Source organism: Pseudophryne corroboree, chromosome 9, assembly GCF_028390025.1.
Source record: "Pseudophryne corroboree isolate aPseCor3 chromosome 9, aPseCor3.hap2, whole genome shotgun sequence".
Taxonomy (NCBI): Eukaryota; Metazoa; Chordata; class Amphibia; order Anura; family Myobatrachidae; genus Pseudophryne; species Pseudophryne corroboree.
Genome location: NC_086452.1, coordinates 473,509,529 through 473,521,619, shown reverse-complemented (window position 1 = coordinate 473,521,619; position 12,091 = coordinate 473,509,529). Strand labels below are relative to the sequence as shown.

Here is a 12,091-nt window from a genome sequence, read left to right as displayed (position 1 = left end):
ACAAGAAGAAGGTCCAGAATCGGCGGCATGAAGACTCCTCAGTCTTCTTAAGGTAGCGCACAGCACTGCAGCTGTGCGCCATTTCCTCTCAGCACACTTCACACGGCAGTCACTGAGGGTGCAGGGCGCTGGGAGGGGGGCGCCCTGGGAGGCAATGAAAACCTATTTTTGGCTAAAAATACCTCACATATAGCCTCCGGGGGCTATATGGAGATATTTAACCCCTGCCAGAATCCGTTAAGAGCGGGAGACGAGGCCGCCGAAGAAGGGGCGGGGCCTATCTCCTCAGCACACAGCGCCATTTTCCCTCACAGAAAGGCTGGAGGGAAGGCTCCCAGGCTCTCCCCTGCACTGCACTACAGAAACAGGGTTAAAACAGAGAGGGGGGCACTAATTTGGCGTTAGAAATATATAAAAAAGATGCTATAAGGGAAAACACTTATATAAGGTTGTCCCTATATAATTATAGCGTTTTTGGTGTGTGCTGGCAAACTCTCCCTCTGTCTCTCCAAAGGGCTAGTAGGTCCTGTCCTCTATCAGAGCATTCCCTGTGTGTGTGCTGTGTGTCGGTACGTGTGTGTCGACATGTATGAGGACGATGTTGGTGAGGAGGCGGAGCAATTGCCTGTAATGGTGATGTCACTCTCTAGGGAGTCGACACCGGAATGGATGGCTTATTTAGGGAATTACGTGATAATGTCAACACGCGCCAAGGTCGGTTGACGACATGAGACGGCCGACAAACAATTAGTACCGGTCCAGACGTCTCAAAAACACAGTCAGGGGTTTTAAAACGCCCGTTTACTTTAGTCGGTCGACACAGACACAGACAGGGACACTGAATCCAGTGTCGACGGTGAATAAACAAACGTATTCCTTATTAGGGCCACACGTTAAGGGCAATGAAGGAGGTGTTACATATTTCTGATACTACAAGTACCACAAAAGAGGGTATTATGTGGGATGTGAAAAAACTACCGTAGTTTTTCCTGAATCAGATAAATTAAATGAAGTGTGTGATGATGCGTGGGTTCCCCCCCGATAGAAAATATGGGCGGTATACCCTTTCCCGCCAGAAGTTAGGGCGCGTTGGGAAACACCCCTTAGGGTGGATAAGGCGCTCACACGCTTATCAGAACAAGTGGCGGTACCGTCTATAGATAGGGCCGTCCTCAAGGAGCCAGCTGACAGGAGGCTGGAAAATATCATAAAAAGTATATACACACATACTGGTGTTATACTGCGACCAGCGATCGCCTCAGCCTGGATGTGCAGAGCTGGGGTGGCTTGGTCGGATTCCCTGACTAAAAATATTGATACCCTTGACAGGGACAGTATTTTATTGACTATAGAGCATTTAAAGGATGCATTTCTATATATGCGAGATGCACAGAGGGATATTTGCACTCTGGCATCAAGAGTAAGTGCGATGTCCATATCTGCCAGAAGATGTTTATGGACACGACAGTGGTCAGGTGATGCAGATTCCAAACGGCACAAAGGTGTATTGCCGTATAAAGGAAGAGGAGTTATTTGGGGTCGGTCCATCGGACCTGGTGGCCACGGCAACTGCTGGGAAAATCCACCGTTTTTACCCTAAGTCACATCTCTGCAGAAAAAGACACCGTCTTTTCAGCTTCAGTCCTTTCGTCCCTATAAGAGTCATATCTGCCCAGGGATAGAGGAAAGGGAAGAAGACTGCAGCAGGCAGCCCATTCCCAGGAACAGAAGCGTTCCACCGCTTCTGACAAGCTCTCAGCATGACGCTGAGACCGTACAGGACCCCTGGATCCTACAAGTAGTATCCCAGGGGTACAGATTGGAATGTCGAGATGTTTCCCCTGCGCAGGCTCCTGAAGTCTGCTTTACCAAGGTCTCCCTCCGACAAGGAGGCAGTATGGGAAACAATTCACGAGCTGTATTCCCAGCAGGTGATAATTAAATTACCCCTCCTACAACAAGAAAAGGGGTATTATTCCACACTATATTGTGGTACTGAAGCCAGAAGGCTAGGTGAGACCTATTCTAAATCTAAAAAAATTTGAACACTTACAAAGGTTCAAATCAAGATGGAGTCACTCAGAGCAGTGATAACGAACCGGGAAGAAGGGGACTATATGGTGTCCCGAGACATCAGGGATGCTTACCTCCATGTCCCAAATTTGCCCTTATCACTAAGGGTACCTCAGGTTCGTGGTACAGAACTGTCACTATCAGTTTCAGACGCTGCCGTTTGGATTGTCCACGGCACCCCGGGTCTTTACCAAGGTAATGGCCGAAATGATGGTTCTTCTTCGAAGAAAAGGCGTCTTAATTATCCCTTACTTGGACGATCTCCTGATAAGGGCAAAGTCCAGGGAACAGTTGGAAGTCGGAGTAGCACTATCTCGGATACTGTTACAACAGCAGGGGTGGATTCTAAATATTCCAAAATCGCAGCTGATCCCGACAACAAGTCTCCTGTGCTTAGGGATGATTCTGGACACAGTCCAGAAAAAGGTGTTTCTCCCGGAAGAGAAAGCCAGGGAGTTATCCGAGCTAGTCAGGAACCTCCTAAAATCAGTGCATCATTGCACAAGGGCCATGGTAAAAAAAATGGTGACTTCCTTCGAAGCAATTCCAGTCGGCAGATTTCATGCAAGAACTTTTCAGTGGGATCTGCTGGACAAATGGTCCGGATCGCATCTTCAGATGCATCAGCGGATAACCCTATATCCAAGGACAAGGGTGTCTCTCCTGTGGTGGTTACAGAGTGCTCATCTTCTAGAGGGCCGCAGATTCGGCATTCAGTTTTGGATGTTGGTGACCACGGAGGCCAGCCCGAGAGGCTGGGGAGCAGTCACACAAGGAAAAAATTTCCAGGGAGTGTGATCAAGTCTGGAGACTTTTCTCCACATAAATATAGCTAAGGGTAAATTTATAATGCTCTAAGCTTAGCAAGACCTCTGCTTCAAGGTCAGCCGGTATTGATCCAGTGGGATAAAACATCACGGCAGTCGCCCACGTAAATAGACAGGGCGGCACAAGAAGCAGGAGGGCAGTGGCAAAAACTGCAAGGACTTTTCGCTGGGCGGAAAATCATGTGATAGCACTGTCAGCAGTGTTTCATTCCGGGAATGGAAACTGGGAAGCAGACTTCCTCAGTAGGCACGACCTCCACCCGGCAGAGTGGGAACTTCATGGGGAAGTTTTCCACATGATTGTAAACCGTTGGGAATTACCAAAGGTGGACATGATGGCGTCCCGTCTGAACAAAAAACGGGACAGGTATTGCGCCAGGTTAAGAGACCCTCAGGCAATAGCTGTGGACGTTCTGGTAACACCGTGGGTGTACCAGTCGGTGTATGTGTTCCATCCTCTGCTTTTCATACCTAAGGTACTGAGAATTATAAGACGTAGAGGAGTAAGAACTATACTCATGGCTCCGGATTGGCCAAGAAGGACTTGGTACCCGGAACTTCAAGAGATGCTCACAGAGGACTTATGGCCTCTGCCGCTAAGAAGGGACTTGTTTCAGCAAGTACCATGTCTGTTCCAAGACTTACCGCAGCTGCGTTTGACGGCATGGCGGTGGAACGCCGGATCCTAAGGGAAAAGGCATTCAGGAAGAGGTCATTCCTACCCTGGTCAAAGCCAGAAAGGAGGTGACCGCACAACATTATCACCACATGTGGCGAAAATATGTTGCGTGGTGTGAGGCCAGGAAGGCCCCATGAAGAAATTTCAACTCGGTCGATTCCTGCATTTCCTGCAAACAGGAGTGTCTATGGGCCTCAAATTGGGGTCCATTAAGGTTCAAATTTCGGCCCTGTCGATTTTTCTTCCAGAAAGAATTGGCTTCAGTTCCTGAAGTCCAGAAGTTTGTCAAGGGAGTATTGCATATACAACCCCCTTTTGTGCCTCCAGTGGCACTGTGGGATCTCAACGTAGTTCTGGGATTCCTCAAAACACATTGGTTTAAAACCAGTCAAATCTGTGGATTTGAAGCATCTCACATGAAAAGTGAACATGCTCTTGGACCTGGCCTGGACCAGGCGAGTGTCAAATTGGTGGTTTTTTTCTCAAAAAAGCCATATCTGTTTGTCCATTCGGACAGGGCAGAGCTGCGGACTCGTCCCCAGTTCTCTCCCTAAGGTGGTGTCAGTGTTTCACCTGAACCAGCTTATTGTGGTGTCTTGCGCCTACTAGGGACTTGGAGGACTCCAAGTTGCTAGATGTGGTCAGGGCCCTGAAAATATAGGTTCCAGGACGTCTGGAGTCAGGAAAACTGACTTGCTGTTATCCTGTATGCACCCAACAAACTGGGTGCTCTTGCTTCTAAGCAGACTTTTGCTAGTTGGATGTGTAATACAATTCAGCTTGCACATTCTGTGGCAGGCCTGCCACAGCCAAAATATGTAAATGCCCATTCCACAAGGAAGGTGGGCTCATCTTGGGCGGCTGCCCGAGGGGTCTCGGCTTTACAACTTTGCCGAGCGGCTATTTAGTCAGGGGCAAACACGTTTGTAAAATCCTACAAATTTGATACCCTGGCTAAGGAGGACCTGGAGTTCTCTCATTCGGTGCTGCAGAGTCATCCGCACTCTCCCGCCCGTTTGGGAGCTTTGGTATAATCCCCATGGTCCTTTCAGGAACCCCAGCATCCACTAGGATGATAGAGAAAATAAGAATTTACTTACCGATAATTCTATTTCTCGGAGTCCGTAGTGGATGCTGGGCGCCCATCCCAAGTGCGGATTATCTGCATTACTTGTACATAGTTACAAAAATCGGGTTATTATTTGTTGTGAGCCATCTTTTCAGAGGCTCCGCTGTTATCATGCTGTTAACTGGGTTCAGATCACAGGTTGTACAGTGTGATTGGTGTGGCTGGTATGAGTCTTACCCGGGATTCATAAATCCTTCCTTATTGTGTACGCTCGTCCGGGCACAGTATCCTAACTGAGGCTTGGAGGAGGGTCATAGGGGGAGGAGCCAGTGCACACCACCTGATCCTAAAGCTTTACTTTTTGTGCCCTGTCTCCTGCGGAGCCGCTATCCCCCATGGTCCTTTCAGGAACCCCAGCATCCACTACGGACTCCGAGAAATAGAATTATCGGTAAGTAAATTCTTATTTTTACTTACAGCCGATAAATATGTCCCAAGATTTACTGACGTTTGGTAGTTATGTCCTGATAATTACGGACAGCTGGTATTAATGTCCTGATATTTACTTAGAGCTAATAAACATGTCTTGAGATTTACTAATATCTGGTAATCATATCCTTGTATTTATTGACAGCTGGGAGTCATGTCCTGATACAGTAGTTACTTACAATTGATAAAGAGATTTATTGACAGCCAGTAGATATGTCTTGACATTTACTGACAGCCGGTAAACATGTCCTTAGATTTACTGACAGGTGGCAGGAATGTCCTATATGTACTTACAGCCAGTAAACATGTCTTGAGATTTGCTGATCGTCTAGATATTTACTGACAGGCAGAAGGTATATCTCATAGCTAAAGTTTGTGGGAATTATAACAATTGACACACTCAGTGCTGTGACTTGTATTGCAAGTCACCATGGAATGCACCTGGACCAATACATGACAACTCGCTGCTCGCACGTCGCTGCTGTGTATTTTATATGTGATCTTTTATCCATAGTGATGAGTTGCACTTTATTTCTATATGGTGCATATAATGCTTAGTACCTGGTGTATCACAGTGTCAAACACAAGAACCGTGATTCTTAGCTAGTGGTGTTGTATTGTACTCACCCATGACTGCAGTATTGTAACACATCGAACAATTACTATGTGTATATTTGAAAACCCATAGAACATATGGGTTACTCAGATATAGGGGCCGATTCAATTGTTTATTGCATGGCCGCACCTAGAGTGCACCCCGACTGCAGCAATGCAATTGTCCTGCTATTTGGGGGCACAGAGGGCACATTTTTTTCTTGCAGGCGTAAGAAAAAATGTGTGGCAAAATTGTGTGGCACTCCCGGCCCCCCGGAAAGGTAGGCAGTCTCCTAGAGCCAGCCTCACCCCTCCCCCCCAGCCTCCCACACCCCTCTTCAGCTGCCTGTCACAACTGAGGGCTGGTGCTGACCAGGGGGAAGCCACAGTTGTAGGGGCTGAGGTATATGTGTACCTGGGAGGCAGTACAGGGTTCTTGGACATGCAGGGAACCTTTAGAACAAATGCCCGAAGGCGTGACCACGACAACAAGGGAAAGTTCAAAGGTTTTATTAAACACAGTTCAGAGGAATACTGATGACTTGGTACTGGTAATAGGAAACACAGTTCAGAGAAATACTTGGGATCGATGACGGAACACCGATGGTGACTTGGAATCGATGACGGAACACCGATGGTTACTTTGGGATCGTTGGTAAGCTTTGAGTGAAGCTGGGGTTCGCAGATAGAAATGCACTATTGTACTTAGAAGCACAGGTGAAGCATGAAGTGATGCTGGGGATCGCTGGAGAATGGCTGCTGGGAAGCCGGAGTTCAGACACAGGTGAATCAGGGTAGACTGTAGAGGGTTAATCACTGGAGTGTCGGGTTACACTGCAGAATGTAATCACCAGGGAGTCAGGCTGTACTGCAGAGAAAGTCCATGGGAGAACTGCACACTGGAATCACTGAAGACAATTGAAGCACTGACATCTTTCCACCCCAGGAACAGGATATTTATACCTGCTGGGAAGCAGGGATTGGCTGGCTGATTAACCAGAGACCAGAGTGCAGCTGCTGTGTAATCAGGCTGAGAGCAGAGTGCAGCTGATAGGCTGAAAGGTAACATGTGATTAGGAAAACATGGCTGCGCCCATGGTAGCTTTTGGAGGGAAAGATTGTTTGTAACTTGAATGTGAGCTTTAACCATGAAGCTGCCAGAATCACAGTAAAGAGATTTGAGACAATGAGATGCAGCGTGCTGCACACAGACAGTGCAGATGGAATCCAGGCTTGGAACACTGGGACAGTCTCAGGAGGCATTTGGAAGGTAAATACTGATAAGGAATTACCTAGATCGTGACAGCACCCCCTCCTTTAGGAGTGGCCCCACTAAGTTCTTTACCTGAACAAATGGAAGGATCTAGATTGAATCCTGATGAACTTGAACTGGCTGGGACCAGAGGAGACTGTACCGGATCTATGGACGAGACCAAATTAAGTCCAGACAACCTTGAACCGGTTGAGACCGGCGGAGACTTTAGACCGACGGATAGGATCGGATTAGATCCGAAGGTATTGGAATCGGCTGGAACCGAAGGAGGCTGATCCGGACAGAGGGATGGGACCGGATTGGGTCCAGAAAAGCTTGAACCGGCTGGGACCGGAGGAGTCTTCGGATTGACGGTTGAATCAGCTGGAACTGAAGGAGTCTTTGGACCTACGGATGGAACCGGATTGGGTCCAGAGATATCGGAATCGGCTGGAACCGAAGGAATCTTCAGACAGACGGATGGAACCGGATTGAGTCTAAAGACAGTTGAATCAGCTGGAACTGAAGGAGTCAGAATCTGGTTAGAACCGGAATGAGTGGTATCCGAGTGTTCAGTTAGACCATCCTGTACCTGGTCCATGCTGGATGCCAACAGGGTGGTGCTCTCTGAAGACGGCAAACAGGAGTTCATAACTGCATCTGTAGCACAAAAATTTCCATCTGGGAACTTGGCTCTGGATACTTCCCTTGGGACTGAAACTTTGGTGACCCCTCCTGGGGTTGATGAATCAGACACCTCTCTCAGGGTTGTTTTCTCCAGCACCCCTCCTGGGGTTGACAGATCAGAAACTCCTTTTTGAGAAGACTCATATGCCACTACTAGAGCTTGAACATTGGATACCCCTCCTAGGGCTGTAGACACAGACGCCCCTCCTTGGGCTGTAGACACAGACGCCCCTCCTTGGGCTGTAGACACAGACGCCCCTCCTTGGGCTGAGTAAAGAGCATCATCATTCCAGGAAAGTACGGACGCTAGGATCTGGTACTGTACCAGATATTTACCGACTGTTCGTGTCCCCTGACGTAGCCGGAGGATATCAGAGGAGACAGAGGTCACACGACCTGGTTCATCAAAGATGCGCCTGAAGGTTGCCACGAAATCTGCATATGAAAAGAGCAGGGCATCAGACTTCTCCGATAGAGGTGATACCCAATCGAGGGCGGAGCCACTGAGGAGGGAGATAATGTAAGCAACCTTGGTGTGGTCAGTTGGGAAACTGCCAGGCTGTAACTCAAAATATATCTCACACTGATTTAGGAAACCCCGACAGGCTTTTGGGGAACCATCAAACTTGGCAGGTGTCGGTAAATGGAGACAAGGAGCAGAAACGGGAATGGTGGGTGGGGATACCACCAAAGGTACTGCAGTAGGCACACTGGATGCCCCTGAACCACGGAGGGTTACTTGTATTCCATCCAGCCGAGAGGAGAGGTCCTGGAGACAGCGGATCACATGGCCCTGTGCAGTCTCCTGACGTTCAAGGCAGGCTGCAAGTTCTTGCATCGGCCTGGTCGCTTGGACCTGGTCTCCGGCCGGATCCATTAGGTCAGTGCTTACTGTCACAACTGAGGGCTGGTGCTGACCAGGGGGAAGCCTCAGTTGTAGGGGCTGAGGTATATGTGTACCTGGGAGGCAGTACAGGGTTCTTGGACATGCAGGGAACCTTTAGAACAAATGCCCGAAGGCGTGACCACGACAACAAGGGAAAGTTCAAAGGTTTTATTAAACACAGTTCAGAGGAATACTGATGACTTGGTACTGGTAATAGGAAACACAGTTCAGAGAAATACTTGGGATCGATGACGGAACACCGATGGTGACTTGGAATCGATGACGGAACACCGATGGTTACTTTGGGATCGTTGGTAAGCTTTGAGTGAAGCTGGGGTTCGCAGATAGAAATGCACTATTGTACTTAGAAGCACAGGTGAAGCATGAAGTGATGCTGGGGATCGCTGGAGAATGGCTGCTGGGAAGCCGGAGTTCAGACACAGGTGAATCAGGGTAGACTGTAGAGGGTTAATCACTGGAGTGTCGGGTTACACTGCAGAGTGTAATCACCAGGGAGTCAGGCTGTACTGCAGAGAAAGTCCATGGGAGAACTGCACACTGGAATCACTGAAGACAATTGAAGCACTGACATCTTTCCACCCCAGGAACAGGATATTTATACCTGCTGGGAAGCAGGGATTGGCTGGCTGATTAACCAGAGTCCAGAGTGCAGCTGCTGTGTAATCAGGCTGAGAGCAGAGTGCAGCTGATAGGCTGAAAGGTAACATGTGATTAGGAAAACATGGCTGCGCCCATGGTAGCTTTTGGAGGGAAAGATTGTTTGTAATTTGAATGTGAGCTTTAACCGTGAAGCTGCCAGAATCACAGTAAAGAGATTTGAGACAATGAGATGCAGCGTGCTGCACACAGACAGTGCAGATGGAATCCAGGCTTGGAACACTGGGACAGTCTCAGGAGGCATTTGGAAGGTAAATACTGATAAGGAATTACCTAGATCGTGACACTGCCCTTAAAAGTTGGGTGGTCCAGGGAGTCCCACGACACGGTTTGCACTGAATCGCGTCATTGTAGCCCTGCCCCCCGCTATACATTGCTGGTACCTGATGAGGCCACGACTCCTGTTGTACCAACTTGCTTGCACCCTCCTGCATGTGGCAGCTGGGAAGTTGATAATTATGAAATGGACCAAATGAGGTGGGTCTGACACAGAGATGAACCAGAGGAGGGGGGGGGGGGAGTCTGACACAGAGATGGACCAGATGAGGTGGGTCTGACACAGAGATGGACCAGAGGAGGTGGGGTCTGACACAGAGATGGACCAGAGGAGGTGGGGTCTGACACAGAGATGGACCAGAGGAGGTGGGGTCTGACACAGAGATGGACCAGAGGAGGTGGGGTCTGACACAGAGATGGACCAGAGGAGGTGGGGTCTGACACAGAGATGGACCAGAGGAGGTGGGGTCTGACACAGAGATGGACCAGAGGAGGTGGGGTCTGACACAGAGATGGACCAGAGGAGGTGGGGTCTGACACAGAGATGGACCAGAGGAGGAGTGGTCTGACACAGAGATGGACCAGAGGAGGTGGGGTCTGACACAGAGATGGACCAGAGGAGGTGGGGTCTGACACAGAGATGGACCAGAGGAGGTGGGGTCTGACACAGAGATGGACCAGAGGAGGTGGGGTCTGACACAGAGATGGACCAGAGGAGGTGGGGTCTGACACAGAGATGGACCAGAGGAGGTGGGGTCTGACACAGAGATGGACCAGAGGAGGTGGGGTCTGACACAGAGATGGACCAGAGGAGGTGGGGTCTGACACAGAGATGGACCAGAGGAGGTGGGGTCTGACACAGAGATGGACCAGAGGAGGTGGGGTCTGACACAGAGATGGACCAGAGGACGTGGGGTCTGACACAGAGATGGACCAGAGGAGGTGGGGTCTGACACAGAGATGGACCAGAGGAGGTGGGGTCTGACACAGAGATGGACCAGAGGAGGAGTGGTCTGACACAGAGATGGACCAGAGGAGGTGGGGTCTGACACAGAGATGGACCAGAGGAGGTGGGGTCTGACACAGAGATGGACCAGAGGAGGTGGGGTCTGACACAGAGATGGACCAGAGGAGGTGGGGTCTGACACAGAGATGGACCTGAGGAGGTGGGGTCTGACACAGAGATGAACCTGAGGAGGGGGGGGACTGACACAGAGATGGACCAGATGAGGTGGGTCTGACACAGAGATGGACCAGATGAGATGGGTCTGACACAGAGATGGACCAGAGGAGGTGTGTCTGACACAGAGATAGACCAGATGAGGTGGGACTGACACAGATGGACCAGATGAGGTGGGGTCTAACAGAGATGGACCAGATGAGGTGGGGTCTGACACAGAGATGGACCAGAGGAGGTGGGGTCTGACACAGAGATGGACCAGATGAGGTGGGGTCTGACACAGATGAACCAGAGGAGGGAGGTCTGACACAGAGATGGACCAGAGGAGGTGGGGTCTGATACAGCGATGGACCAGATGAGGTGTGTCGGACACAGAGATAGACCAGATGAGGTGGGACTGACACAGATGGACCAGATGAGGTGGGGTCTGACAAAGTGATAGACCAGAGGAGGTGGGGTCTGACACAGATGGACCAGAGGAGGTGGGGTCTGACACAGAGATGGACCAGAGGAGGTGGGGTCTGACACAGAGATGGACCAGATGAGGTAGGTTCTGACACATTGATGGACCAGAGGAGGTGGGTCTGACACAGAGATGTACAAGATGAGGTGGGTCTGACACAGAGATGGACCAGAGGAGGTGGAGTCTGACACAGAGATGGACCAGAGGAGGTGGGGTCTGACACAGAGGGGACCAGAGGAGGTGGGGTCTGACACAGAGGGGACCAGAGGAGGGAGGTCTGACACAGAGATGGACCAGAGGAGGTGGCGTCTGATACAGCGATGGACCAGATGAGGTGTGTCTGACACAGAGATAGACCAGATGAGGTGGGACTGACACAGATGGACCAGATGAGGTGGGGTCTGACACAATGATGGACCAGAGGAGGTGGGGACTGACACAGAGATGGGCCAGAGGAGGTGGGGTCTGACACAGAAATGGACCAGATGAGGTGGGGTCTAACACAGTGATGGACAGAGGAGGTTAGGTCTGACACAGAGATGGACCAGAGGAGGAGGGGTCTGACACAGAAATGGACCAGATGAGGTGGGGTCTAACACAGTGATGGACAGAGGAGGTAAGGTCTGACACAGAGATGGACCAGAGGAGGAGGGGTCTGACACAGAGATGGACCAGAGGAGGTGGGGTCTGACACAGTGATGGACCAGATGAGGTGGGGTCTGATACAGAGATGGACCAGAGGAGGTGGGTCTGGCACAGAGATTGACCAGAAGAGGTGGGTTTGGCACAGAGATGGACCAGAGGAGGTGGGTCTGGCACAGAGATGGACTAGAGGAGGTGGGTCTGGCATAGAGATGGACCAGAGGAGGTGGGTCTGGCACAGAGATTTACCAGAAGAAGTGGGGTCTGACACAGAGATGGACCAGAAGAGGTGATGT

The 12,091-nt window shown here is 50.2% G+C and overlaps 1 protein-coding gene across 2 annotated transcripts in view; it reads left to right on the top strand.

The window, feature by feature from the left end:
* RAD54L2 (RAD54 like 2) overlaps nt 1-12,091 on the top strand; it is an 87,559-nt gene that overhangs the window by 6,596 nt on the left and 68,872 nt on the right. The gene's annotated exons all lie outside the window — the stretch shown is intronic.